This window comes from Tenrec ecaudatus, chromosome 11, assembly GCF_050624435.1.
Source record: "Tenrec ecaudatus isolate mTenEca1 chromosome 11, mTenEca1.hap1, whole genome shotgun sequence".
Classification (NCBI taxonomy): domain Eukaryota; kingdom Metazoa; phylum Chordata; class Mammalia; order Afrosoricida; family Tenrecidae; genus Tenrec; species Tenrec ecaudatus.
This window is the reverse complement of record NC_134540.1, coordinates 92,280,701-92,290,254: the sequence shown is the minus strand read 5'-3', so window position 1 is coordinate 92,290,254 and position 9,554 is coordinate 92,280,701. Positions and strand designations below refer to the sequence as shown.

Genomic DNA, 9,554 nt, shown 5'->3' with positions numbered 1-9,554 from the left:
CTGCACAAGACCTCTTTAGAGCATTGAAAAGCAAGGGTGTTACTTTAAGGACTAAGGTATAGCTGATGCAGTCATGGCGTTTTCAATGGCCTCATATGTGTGTGAAAAGTAGACGTTGGATAAGAAAGACCAAAAAAGAATGGATGCATTTGAATTATGGTGCTGAACAACAACAACAACAACAACAAAACCAATGAAAGCACTATGGACTGCTGAAGGACAGATTGAACTCTCTTGGTAGAAGTAGGGCCAGAATGCTTCTTAGTGGTAAGAATGGCAAGACTCTGTCTTCCGTATTTTGGCCACGTTGTCAGGAGAGGCCAGTCCCTGGAGAAGGACATCAGGCTTGGCAAAATGGAAGGCAGTGAAGACAGGAAGGCCTTCAAGGAGATGGATTGACATGGTGGCTTCCCAAATGGGCTTCAGCGTGGGGACAATTTTGAAGATGGCACAGAAGCAAGTAGTGTTTCACTCTTGTGCGTTAGGTTGCTACGTCGCAGAACCTATTCCAAGACGCTTATCTCCAGCCACCATGCCCAATGGGTAGTTTACTGCAACCACAGCGACATGCTATGAATCAATGCTATGCCTCTACTCTGCTAATGTGCGAGGCTTCCCATTGCGATGACTATGGAAAAGTGAACAGTGTGTGTGGGCTGTGACTCCTGCGTGGTCTGATTCCTTCTGGGCTGTGCAGCCTTGCCTGCCCTACCACGGAGGAGCCTGGCGGACTCTGCGGCTCTTTCCCTCCTGCTGCTGCACCTGCCCTCACACCACATTCACTTTCTAGCACAGTCTTTTCTTCGCTCATCCGGGTAGGCTTTCCTCAAACGTCACATCTTCAGCTCAAATTTCGCTTTCTTGTGAAATGTTTCCAGCTCCTGCCCAGAGGTAAATCTTTGAGGAAGAAATGAAATATTTAATGAAGGCAAGTGAAAAATATGGCTACAAAATCACATAATAGCTTTTTAAGAGCAGAAAATATCAAAACGGGAAGCTATAATTTCTTGACATATCCTCCATTTGGTCTATATGCTTCTGAGTCTCTGTTTTTGTTGTTTGTTTGTTTGTTTGTTTTCTCTGTGATCCTTTCATCTTGAAAGTGTTGAAGAATAATGCTGTCCCTTCATGGATTAAGTTATTCCTGACCCGAATCATGGCATTTTCAGTAGCCTCCTAGGCATGTGAAAGTTGAGCAATGTGTAAGGAACACTTCAGAAAAATTGATGAATTTGGATTATGGTATTGGTGCAGAATATTGAAAGTGTCAAGAACTCACAGGAAAACACACCAATCTGTTTTGACCTAACGGCTCCAACAAAGGGCTCACATGTAAGCGCTGCGAGGCAGATGCCGGAAGGGGCAGTGGTTTCTCTGACTGTACGTCGAGCTGGCAGACATTGGAACTGACTACATGACACCCAACAACACGCCTCTCCTGCAGAGTTCTGTGCTCTTTGCTTGAGACCACGTCCACACGGCAGTCTGGGCGTCCTCCGGGGCATGCGTCCTGCTCCTTTCCAATGTGCTCTGAGGCCTGGGGACAAAAGGAGATCCAGAGGGGCAAGATCAGAGCTGTCAGAGACATGGGGTCAGTTTTCCCAATGAAATTTTCACAAATAAGTAAGTGAGTTATGTTGCTGGAAAAATTCTGTGGCCCAACTTTTAGTGAGTCTTCAGTGTCCTTAAAACATCTTCACAACTCCCTATGACCATGCTGTCTCCTTCGAGAAAATGTACCCACATAGCCCTTTTGGATCATGCTCCCCAGGATTGATGAAGAGGATGAAGGAGAGCCCTTCACCGTCTGGGGAGAGAAAGCTTTCTCCTCACTGTGGAAGGCTCTCAAATGGAAAATGTACAGGGAATTTCTTTACCCTTAATTATTATTGCAATATACTTCTTAGGATCCAAAGAGACGGATGTTGCTTTTGTTTTTGCCAAGTTGTACCTTTCCTTCTGGAATATAAATGACCATGATAATGGTTCTTGCTTACATAGGGGAGAATACTGTTACACAAAGCCCACCTCAGACTCCTAAGTTTAACGATGCCCTGTGAATGTATGAGCTACAGAGAAACCTTGTCCTTGTACTTGCTGATACGTCTTATGACTCTTGAGAGTAAATCTGAATTTTTGCTGCCTCCCCCCAAAGATAACTCTCTTGGCATCCCCCAATGATAACTCTTTGGATCCCCAAATGTCCATAACCTTCTAAGCTGACCTCCCTGCCCGTACATGTCGCTTGTCCAGCACATTCCTTCAGAAGCCACTACATTGATTGGACGTTTAAAGGGACCCTAAGGAGACTAAGACAAGTGTCTATCTGAGAGAACTTGTCTGTAATCATCTGCTCATGAAAAGAATAAGTTCAAGCAGGTTTTGGAATAAACCTGTGCATGCGTGTTCTGGAAACCTAGTAGCAACACTCTTTTGACTTATCATCCTATGTTTATGTGTGTCTGGGCAATCCCAGTGTATTAGGACGGGCTTTCTAGAGAAGCAAAATGAGTGATTCTTGTATGTGTTTGTATATAGAAAGATATAGCTATGGAGAAATAGATTACACAGTTATAGAAGTAGGTAAGTCCAGTACAGTTCAAGTCTGGTTCCCCCTGGTTCATGTAGCTATGGAAACTTATGAACAGGAAGTAGGATGACCAAGGGAGAGTGGCAGCACAGGCTGGTGGGTGCAGAGGTAAATGAATCTGAGGTCAGCTGAATGAATCATCATTAGGGGTATGCTGACAGCTCCTGGGATCAGCAGGTGACACAACATAGAGATGAAGGAACCAGACCAGCAAAAGGGAAGGGCCAAGAAGAACTCGGCTCCACTGGTAGCGCTCTTATACAAAAGGCAAGACACCCAAGTGTGTTTCATCAGACTTTGACTTGAGTTGTAGATTAGGCTCAATCCTGGCCTTTATTCAGGGGTGTTTAGTTTACATAGACTTTAACCATTACACCAGGTTTTCAACTGTTGTCACCTAAGTATAACACATCTATTTTTGCTTCATAGGAATTATCTCAACTGTTTAAAAAACTTTCTAGTTTCTTTTTCCCACTTTTCAGCTTTGTTTAATGACCCTCATCTCACTGCAGGGTAGGTACAGGCAGCGGGTGCCAGGTGGTCATTTGAAGATCTTGCCCTAGTTAAAGGCTTTGCCCACATGCTAGATGTATTCCAGGGCCAGTGTATAGGTCTCCTAGCTGCCAGGATCCAGCTTCCACCATATGTATGACTTGTAGTCTAGCTGCCAATCAGGTTTCAGTGGGAAGGCAAGCTCTTGGCTCTGAAGACCAAGACTCCAGAAATGGAGCTGCTGCTGTTGGTTCTGAAGAGGATGACACTGGTGAAGGCATTCTTCCTTAGCTTGTCCAATCACTAGAAACTTCCTGCGATGAGACTGTGGCTCATGAAGATCTGAGTCAGCTCGCTTTGAAAGCGATATTCAGCATACCATGGGGACCAGCCTGGCTTATCAAAGTGCTCTGAGAAATTGGGACACCAAAACGGCATTCTTGTTGGAGTCCTTGTGTTCACACTCATCCAGAACAGAGGGACTCTTGGGTTGGTGAGCAAAGAATTTCTGGACCTCCAGCTCCTTGGCCAGAGCCTGCTCACATTCTTCCTGCTGCACTTCAGATGCAGGAGCCCTTGCCTTTTTGTCTTCCTTCTGCACCAACTAGGCATCTGCTTCTCCTCTTGGGGCCCTTTCTGCTTCTGTGTGGCTTATTTTTCAGCTGGAGCTCTTATAAACCTTTTAACCTCAAACTAAGCCATCTTCTCCAAGAGCATTGCCTCCCCACAAGAAAGCTCAAAACTGGAGCTAATTAACGAAGGTTAAGTTCCAGGAGTTGATATCGGGGAAGGCCTGGTGTTAAGAAGATTCCAGGATGTGTTTTTAAAGCCACAACAGGGTCCACACAAGTGTGATGTTAGCCAGGGGCACACTACCACCCACCAGAAAAACCCTGGTTTTCAAGTGAACATCCAGTAGCCCCAGAATGTGCCTCACCTCTCCCTTGGCATTCTCTCTGGCTTGCTTGTTGTGATGCATGATGCCCATGGTAAAGAATACCCATGCAAAGCTCAACCATTCCACCCCCTTGGCTGTCCCCTGGAGTTCTTCCCCATACCCCCTCATTGCTCACATCAGAGGCAATGGCATTGCTCTCAAACACGCAGAATCCACCCTCACCCTCAAACTCTAGGAGCAGGTCAGCAGGAAATTTGTGGAGAAATTTGGGAGATGTGGTAGGTTTGGCCAAGTGGAAGTGGGAGGATGTGGAGAACACATGGACCTGAATGCCCTGCTTTACTGAGCACCGCTAAGGGCTTTGAAGGATCTGTTTTTCCAGATATATATATCCTGGTCCTGGTGGCCAGGGTAATTTCCAAGAAACTTTCTCTTTTCATTTTAAATATTAATTCCTTGGAATAACTAAGAATCACGAGGGCAATAATGTGTTTATCGTGTTCATCAGTGAATTACCAGCATGTGGCAGAGTAAAAAGCACAAAATAGACACTCATTGGCCATCGAATAAAGACAACCCAAGGATGGATGCACTTAAATTGTGGGGCTGGCAAAGAATACTGAAAGTACCCTGGATTGTTAAAAGGACCAAGAAATCTGTTTGGGGAGCAGTACGGCCAGCGTGCTTCCTGGAGGCAAGGGTGGTGAAACAACTTCTTACTCACCTTGGACACATTGTCAGGAGAGACCAGTCCCTGGAGAAGGACGTCATGCTTGGTAAAGCACTGGAGGAGTGAAGGAGAGCAAGGCTCTCAATGAGGTGGACTGATACAGTGGCTGCCATAATGGGCTCGAGTGTGGGAACCATCATGCAGGTGGCACAGGCTGGGCAGTGTTTTGTTTGATTGTACATTAGATAGCCATGGCTTGGAACTAACTTGATGTCACCCAGCAACAATAAGGATATGAAATAAATATTTCTTGAGCGAGTGAAAAATTAAATGAAAAATTTTGGTCCTGAAGCATTGCCTAATTTCCCCCATTGGGAAAGAAATACATCAGTTTATGCTATCATTTATTATGGATAATAATATTCCAACAGGCCCAGCCTGTGAAATTTTATCCTGAATTTCCCCCCCCACCCCCACCCAGGAATAAAATAGTCCCACATCTTGCTTTAATTTGCATTTATTTGATAACTAAAAAGATACACACTTTCTCTTGAATACTTATATTCCATTGTAAAATTTCCATTTATATCCCGAGCCCTTTCATTCTTGTGTTCTTTGTGATGTTACTGTATCTGTGAATAATTTCACTTATTGTATGTAGTAACCTTTAACATGACTTATTTGAGGCAAGCATCCTAGTTATTATTGGTTTGCCTTTTTTGTTGCTTTTCATCTTCTTCCTTATTAACATTTTTATAGTAAAGCAAATATGTCATTTTATAGTAAAGCAATCTTTCATTTTATTTCTTGTCTAGTATACTTTTCCAAACTTATGAAGAATACTTTTAAACTTATCTCCGATTATTTGTGATTTCTTGATTATTTTCTTAGCTTTCAGTCATAGTTTCTTTTGACACGTGGTACAGTACAGTATGCTATGTGTTTAAAGAATTTTCTCTCCATTATTTTTTGCACATACTAGCATCTAAAAATAGTAGTGAAGGATAGACTTCAGTCCAGCTCATTTTAATTTGTAACTATTATAGAACATTCAAGGAGCCTTGGCACTCAGCTCTTCACAGAAAGGTTGATGATTCAAACCCATCAGTAACTGTGCAGGACAAACATATGGAAGTTCGCTTCTATACAGATTCCAGCCTATGAAACCATATGGGGCAGTTCTATACTGCCCTGTACAGTCTTCATGAGAAGGAATAGATTTGAGAATGAATGGTTTTGAATTTAGGGAACACCCAGAGTAACGATATGTGTTGTGGGGGTGAGATGCGAATGAAAACAGAGGGAAGTCAATCCCTTTGGAAATGCCTGTGATTTAGGAAGATGAGCACATACTCATGTAGTAGTTATGATGTGTGCATGAAGGGTTATGAACCTCGGTGCCTCCATAGCTGTGAGGGGTGCCCTGGGGTCCCCTAAAAAGGATCCTGCAAGGCAGTAAGAGAGAGTAGTGTGAGTGATACATGGATTTCAGACATCTATCATCAGTTGAAATGATACATAGTGATGTGTTTCTTAGCAAAAGAGTTTGTTCCCATCCATTGTTAGATAGACTTTCAGGCTGGTAATGACAACGGAGAGAGCAGAGAAAAGGAGAGTTTAAACATTAAAACCGATGCTCGCTTCTCTTCGCCTCTGACTTCAGATGGAAGTCAAAGATGACAGTAGTCATCTGTCATTCTTAAGTAGTGCCTTTTCATATCTTGCTTTCTTTATATGTACACATGTCTTCCCAAGCAATCAAACCCACCCCTTTGTGAGGCAATCCACAAATTTATCACAAAGCTGAATGATATCTTGGTGTAGTCTCTGCTTATGAAAGTTTGCATAGCTCCCCCACAGGAATAGCGATCTCGTTTGCAGCTGCGGATCTGACTGAATCATTATGGGAACTCAGTGCTGTTGGCTAAATTGTACATGAAAAAACAATTGTGAGGTGATAGCGGAGTAAAATCGCACAGTCACATAGTGTGGAAACCATACTCTCTTACTAAATGCACAACATATTCCAGTCTTTGCAGCAAAATCATAACCTTTTGGAACAAGTTGAACTTTAACACAAGGCTGTAGCTTTCTGCTAAGGGATAGATAACCACAGGCTTTCAAAGAGTTCATTCTTAAGACCATCCTAACAATTGCCCGTGTCCCAGTGCCTCGTAATAAACCTCATTCATATTTTCTCATTTTCCCATGGAACTAAGAGAATCTCAATCGATTTCACTTGGTTTATTAAGATGGAATGATCAGGCCTCTCATTTGTTTGATTGCTTTCATATTTTTAGAGGGGCGGGGAGGATAACTGCACTCATGAGGTTTTCCATCAAGAGTAGGAGTAAGGATCCTCCATTACCCACCATATCTAGACACAGTGTTTTTCAGCTCCCTTCTGACTGTATAAAAATTGGTCTCTGTGCGTGGGATCCTCCATTACCCACCATATCTAGCCACCATGTTTTTCAGCTCCCTTCTGACTGTATAAGAATTGGTCTCCGTGCGTGGGAAGCCTGCCATTTCTTTCTAAAATGACTGCGGTACTGCTTTACTGGGTTGAGTTGACCTTGGCCTTTCAAAGCGACAGTGTAACTTCATTCAGATGGTGTTACAAAATGTCAAACTTGAAAACTGAAAATAAAGACTGTAGAAAAGAAACACTGATGAACGTTTCTCCTTTTCTGCTTTTGTTTGTTACTTTAGATTAGAGGAAAGCAATTTAGATTAATTTTTGTGTTATTACCTGAGCATCAAGCTCAGGAACCATTTAATCTTGCTTTTAAAAAAAGTTCCTTGTGTAATATATATATAAGTTATTTCTTGAATATGCATATCAATACAGGTTGCATTGAACAAAATAGAAATATCCCTGATCTTTTGTCTCAGTTTAGGATACTTGGTAGATATGTGGGGGTATAACAGTATACAATTTGTTTTCATTCCAACCAGCTTGTATGGGTGGGTGTTGGGATTTTATAAAAGGTTGAAACATGAGACTAAAGATTTTCCCAGAAGATGTTGATGTCCAGGACCCTGCTACGCTGACAGTGGCTCTGTATCTGAGGTCACAGGGTCATCATATTCTGCGTGTTTCTTTATGGGCAAAACCTAATCTGCCTTCGGACCGTCCAGCCATAGAGCTCTGGCAAGCGCTTGCATGTTATCTCTGTTGATAATTTAATATCTACAACAAGTCAAATGCTGCCATGTCTAGCATCTAAATGTTTTAAAAATTAACCAATTATACTTAGGGGGGGGGAAAGAATGGAGTCAATATTGAAGTCTAAACTGGGCCCATTCACAGATGTTATTATATTTAATCCTTATACTCACCACAGATAATAGTTTACTTGAGTACATTTTGCACAAGAACCACATAGCTAGGGTCATTATGGATTCTCAGAAGTACAAGACTAGAAAAGGGGAGGTCAACAAGCCTTTAAGGAATGACTCAGGAAAGTGGCAGTCATTTCTCTCAGTAGAGGTCAAGGAAGGTTATAAATCTGTTACACAGAAAGCTCAGGGAAAGGATCAAACTTGAATTTAATTCCCAGCTTGACTTATCAAAAGAGGAGAGGACAGATCTTGCACATTATTCTCATGGATTCTCTAATGAAGGATGCATGATTAAACTCCACCGATGGCAAAAAAGAGTGAGATACACCAACACCTCAATGCCTGTGCACATGGTCTAAGGAATGAGAAAGACAGAATCCTGTGCCTCTACCAGCAAGAGGTTTTCTGATGAGTCTCCTCTTGATATTCCAACACCAGACATAAAATATAAAAAGACTATATAAAAATTCTACTTTCCAGTGGGATACAATGTCATATTCAGTCATTGGTTCTGGAGTTGAAGAGACTAGTCTTAAGTGACTTGGTGATCATGAGCAAAGATGGAATTCGGCTGGGGCTAGGAAAGAACTACAGTCAACCTTCAAACCTAGGTCTGGCTAAAAATAATGTTGTGGGTGGTCAGTGCCATTCAGTTGATTTCTACTCATGGCAAGTTCATGTGACAGTAGAACTGCCTGGTGGAATTTTCTGAGCTTTACTATCTGTGAGATTTCCAAGTCTCTCCCACTGAGATATGGAGGAGGCTCAAACTGCCAACATACTTGTTACCAACCGAGCACTAACCATTGCACAACCACGGCTCTTTCTAAATCTGATACCTGACATCATACAGCTCCCGTCTTATTGAAGCCAAGGTAGCACGAGTGCCTGCAATGCTCTGATTGTCAGTGTGTGCAGTACATGAGCACTATCCCAGCACACCAAATAAACTCTAGAAATGTGAGCCCGCTCTCATAGTTGGAGTCACAAAGGAGAAATAGTAAAATAATGGCTGAAGGATGTTACAGGTTCGGACATATTTAAAAGCTGCTCTTGTCACTTGCTGGTGACACATCTAGGAAGCCCGGAGCAATTACTGAAGGGAAAGATCGAAGAAAATGATCAAGGAGTGTTCAGGGTTGTGAGTCTCAAGTTGTCTGGAGTTTTACTCCCCTAACATTGTTTAGTTATACAGTGTCTTAACAAATATGTTACAGCTTACCTTTTCCACCAAGGCTGAATGGATTTCTTTTTTAATGAAAATTTATTGAAATACATTTTGATAATAATAGATTGAAATGTTTACAATAAATATAATTAGAAACGCATTGTGCTGCTGCAAATCCAAGGATGAAAGCACCAATGCACCAATTAACAGCACTGAAAATAAATAGAACATTTTAAGCTGGTAGGCTGAAAATATCTTATTGGTATTTGAAAAAAAATTTAGAAAACAAAGTTACACTAACCCCTGTTAGTTCATACAGTGGCAGCTCAGGAGGGTGCTGCCTTCGCTGAAGTTTCTCTCTCCATCTCTTTCCAGAAAACAGAGACAGCTC

The 9,554-nt window shown here is 42.2% G+C and overlaps 1 pseudogene; it reads right to left on the bottom strand.

Moving 5' to 3' along the window:
- Positions 1-3,131: 3,131 nt before the first annotated feature.
- Positions 3,132-7,426, bottom strand: LOC142461012 (elongation factor 1-gamma pseudogene; annotated as a pseudogene).
- Between the last annotated feature and the right edge of the window lie 2,128 nt (positions 7,427-9,554).